We start from the raw sequence: 5,515 nt of genomic DNA on the forward strand, positions 1-5,515 counted from the left end.
TACATGGCCTCCTGCAGTCTTCAAAAGGGTGACACCACATTTCTTTACCATACTCTTTACAAAGGAGGCATAATAGTCACTACCTATCAAAATATTTATTGGGCCTACAGAATCATCACTTACACCAGAAGGTGTTAAATTTACATTATGTGAAAGTCTTTCTATAGCTTTACTAAGCCCTATTGTATATATTTTCTCTGGAAGCCTATCTACAATTACTGCAATAATACGTTTTTTTCTCATTGCCCAAACTGAGTTACATAAACAGTGTCATACAATTGAGCCCTTTTATCTGAGAGAAAACCAGAGTTGTAGGATCTCCCATTTGTACTTTCATCCCATTAAGACATTTACGCTTTATGAAAGTACGCTGTGATCCCTGGTCTAATAATGCAGTTACATTTTTTTTATTTATGCCTTTTATCATCAATTTTTACCTCTAACACAGGTAAGGCTACTTCAGCAAAACCATCATTATTAACATTAGCAGCAATTTTTACATTAGCTACTGTTGTGTCAGGATTGTCAACATTTTCATTATTATCAACATTATCATATAGGCCTTTACACATGACTATATGGTGTCTTCCTTTGTGACATTGATAACAGTTGTTTAATTTGGCATGACAATCCTTTACATTGTGATTACCTAGACATCTGATACATCTGTCAAGTTCTTCCAATCTTTCAACTTTATCATTCCATGAATTGTATGCATTGCAATTCTTAGAAAAATGAGTACCCTTGCAGAAGAGACAATCTCTCTTTTCTTTGACTGGTTTCTTATTAACTAGGCTACTCTTAGGAGGGTACTTATTCTTCTTACCTTGTGAAGAATCATTATTTCTGATTCCTACTACTTGATATGTACCTATGCAACTCTTTTTAGGAGATGAATTCTGATTATTAACATTGGGATAATTTTTCCCTATGTGAAACTTGACAGATACCTCAGAGTTATTATGTGTTGCATCTTTAAAATGAGTTGGTTGGCTGGTCTGCAACTGAACAATTAATTCTTGTAGACCTAGTATTATTTCCTCCAGACGAAAATAACCTTTGTGATACTTGTTCGAGAGCCATTCAAGTGTTTTACAGCTTAATTTATTTTGTACAATGGCACTCAATAACCAGTCTGATTTCTTCAGATTATATTTATTACTTAAAGTTTTGAGAGTGCTCTCCAGTTTAACTCTAAACTGCTGTAAACCTTTGTAAGTGTGATCTGGAGTTTTTAAATTAACAATGATAGTTACTAGATCCAACCTACTTTGTTCTATATTGCCATAAGTGACCTTCAACAAATCAACTACTTCCTTGTAAGAGTCATCTACATTGGGAATGGCTTGTATGAGTATGTGAGCATCTCCTCTTATCTGTCCTTTGAGGTAAAATAATTTAGTAACACATGCTAAATCACTCCTATCATGCACAGCTGCTTTAAAAATTGACCGAAACTCCTCCCAGTTTTCTCCAGGATTAAATACAGATAAACATAATTCTGGGAGTTTTGGCAAAGACATCTTATTTGTTGGAATAGATTGATTAACTGCCTGGTTTACACCTTTTAATTTATTCAAAGCCTGACTTTTACAAGAAAGAATTTTTTCTTCTGATTCATAATACTGGTTAATCATAAGATCCATTTCTGTCTCATCTGCACAATTTACTAACAAATCTCCTTCATATTTTTTATAATATAATTTGTATGAATCATATCTATTCCCTAAAGCACTATTCAGTTTCCTGATTCATTAATTCCAAACATTTATTGTATGCCTTTGGTACATGACCCTTTCTAGCTTGTAATGATGCTTTCTTTGCTCTAAATTCTGTGTTTGTCCTCTACATTAATTTCCTTATTTTAACCCATAATGCAATGTATTAAATTCAACTTAATTAATAACACTGATTATGTACTTAATTATTCACTTTATAAAGGTAAATATTACAAATTTGAAATCCTAGCTACACTTGAGCTTAGCAATTACATGTAAGGAAATTATAATATAAATTCTAAATACATTAATATAAATCCTAGCTACACTTGGGCTTAGCAATTACACATGTAAGAAAATTATAATATAAATTTTAAATACATTAATATAAATCCTAGCTACACTTGAGCTTAGCAATTATATGTAAGGAAATTATAATATAAATTCTAAATGCATTAATATAAATCCTAGCTACACTTGAGCTTAGCAATTACACATGTAAGGAAATTATAATATAAATTATAATTACATTAATATAAATCCTAGCTACACTTGAGCTTAGCAATTATTATTGTAGTAATTATAATCCACTACTCATTAAGTAAATTTGTGGACTTAACATCCACCTCCTTCTGTCATTTCACATAATTATTAAGTAATTAATTCACTAATTAATGACTTCACTAATTACACCCGGTTCGATCAAGGACCAATGGGCAACTATATGGAAAATTTAAAATTATCTGGATGAACCTCATAAGATACATACCAGTAAATGGTAACAAAGATAATTATTCTTTATCAGGGTTACATAGTTAGTTAGTTTAGTTTAATATGTTTATTATGCACCCCATACCCATCCTGTGGGCGGTAGTCAAAAGATTACAGAGGTACATAATTGGTCCAGGGACTGGACTCCAAAGTTTTGATAGCTGAGCAAGTTACAGAGGTAATGAACTCACAATTTACAAAGGTAATGAACTCACAATTTACAAAGGTAATGAACTCACAATTTACAAAAGTAATGAACTCCAGGTAGGTCTGGTCACAATCATGACAAGTTACAAAGGTATTTACAGATTACAGAGGTACGTAATGGGTCCAGGGACTGGGCCCCCGAAGTTTTGATAGCTGAACTAGGTACAAAGGTAATGAGCTCACAAGTTACAAAGGTAATGAATTCTGTAAGAATGGTTACTTACATTTATACATGGCTACAATCATGAACAAATTATAGTGTAATGAGCAATTCACACTTCCACACCCGGTCACAACTGTAATGAGTTATTGGTGCAAATATTGATTGTTGAGACACATACACACACACACACACACACACACACACACACACACACACACACACATACACACACACACACACACACACACACACACACACACACAGAGGACCTAGTAGCGATCAGTGAAGAGGCGGGGCCAGGAGCTGAATCTCGACCCCTGCAACCACAATTAGGTGAGTACACATACATACACACACACACACACACACACACACACACACACACACACACACACACACACACACACACACACACACACACACATACATACATACACATGCATGCACATACAACAGGCCTAGTGTCTAATCGACATGTGCCTAGGACCAAATGGTAACTAACACACACACACATTCCTACATAGACATGTAGGAATTTTAGGACACTCTAGGTCACAAAAAATGTCCCCCTTCGAAACTTACTGTCATATCTCCACAAGTCACTCTGGACCTATATTAATTTCAAATGAAATATACATCACCAGGAATTCTGGTAAACATTAATATTAATATGTGGACTGTATGTTAAATTTGATAAATGACTACATATACATTGAAGGAGAATTTATAATAATAACACACCAATTTGTCTGGAGATTACTTGGTGTATCATACACAAACCCCCTGCCTAAAATATGAAGAAAATACTGGCCAGAATTTCAACATAAATATACACATGACTTAGCTGGGGTTCCCTGACTGTCCTGTCCACTCGCCTAATTCTCACGTTCTGCAGGACTGCAAATCCAACAATTTTGGCTCCTATTTGAGAGGTTTTAAACACAACATAACATCTAGAGTGACGAAAATTCTTCCAATTTCCATTAACGCTCCTTCACGCAGTTCAAAACAATGGCGTCTCCCCAGCGATGCTCACCAATTTCGCTGGTTCTTCATTTATTTACAAATTAATTTTTGTTACCTACAATATATTCCATCAGTTTACATACAAAATACACTGTATTTTCGGAAAATATACAGTATTTTCCACAATAACTTTTACGTGGTCATGTATTATCCTGATAGCAGTTTCTTTGCACTGGGCTTGGGTTATGTCACTAGGAATGTGTGGGCTGTTTATTATAATTGCTGCAGACAACTTATCTTGTTCAGTTTTGTCATCTTGGAAATCAAGGTATTCATTCATTCGAGTGTGAATGTTCTGATTCCAGTCCTTGATTGCTTCTCCACATTTTACCTGGCCTTTCATCCTAACATGCCGTCGACATAATTAGTCACCCACCACCCTAGTTACTAACTACACAATCAACTGCACACTCACCCACCCAGTCACCTATCATCCAATCACCATCCACACTGAACCACCGTCAACCACACCTATCACTCACACCACTCCTCCACAGCTTCAAGCCTGCACAGCCCCACTCGCACACCTTACCCATTATGAAAATTTTATAAGGTTACCTGTATGAAATTCGTCATTGCATTCATACAAAAAATCTCATTGTGTGGTGACAACCATATATTGTTTACAGTAGTTACCCAGTGTAGAAGTGTGAGAAAACTTAAGCCACTCCTGGTAGCTCCAAGCGGCCCTTTGACCTCAAATCTTATCCACATCTATCCTAGACCAGTACCATAGATTAAGGTTGGATAACACCAATAGGCATGGTGTTACAAATTAGTTGTGGTCTGTATGTATAAAATAAGATTATCACTTACCCGATGATTGGTGGTCACTGGAGATCTTTGTAATGCCCACAGTACCTGTCCTATTATAACACCTAACTGGCCAGTTATGAGTTTTATATAATAAGAATGTTTACTTAACTGTGGGCGAGGAGGCAGCATTCCTTGGCTTCCTTTATTTCCTTCTTTGTTTAGATGTTCTGCTAAATCTATACGATTCCTTTTCCAGCAGGACTATAATATCACTTGTGTTGTCCCGAGTTTGGAGTCGAGACTCCAGTAGAACTTTGCAGTCTCGCACGGTTACATGTGTTTACTCGGAGAATGGCGACTCACTTCACTTCACACATTCCCTTAACTTAAAAGGCATTTCATCACTTCCTCCTCAATTCACAAGGCGACTTAGACTTAGCGTTCTTTTAATTTAACACATGTTAGAAGTCGATCCATTAAGATCTGAGCCCGATGAGTGTCGATTGAACAGTTGGATATTTTCTCCAATAAACTCGTTGATCTTGGCGTCATGTCATTCCCGGTTGGGCGTCCCTCACTATTCACTATTATTTTTTTTTTCATACTATTACGTTCCCTCACTCTTCACCAGGAACAACTACAAGACTTCCTATTATGAAGAGAGACCACTAATCACGTTTCGGCCGTCGGAACCGCCAAATTCCTGGTTCCATGTTAAAGAGGATAACGTGTCATAGGCCTATGACCCACGAGACTGCCCACGCATGCCCAAGCCTCCCCTCTCGGCCCTCAGCGCATGCGCAGGGCTTCTCTGTTGGTTCTCTAGCTTTCAAATGTATTTTAGCCCAACAGAAACACATTACATATTTACATG

Source organism: Cherax quadricarinatus, chromosome 23 (genome assembly GCF_038502225.1).
Source record: "Cherax quadricarinatus isolate ZL_2023a chromosome 23, ASM3850222v1, whole genome shotgun sequence".
NCBI lineage: Eukaryota > Metazoa > Arthropoda > Malacostraca > Decapoda > Parastacidae > Cherax > Cherax quadricarinatus.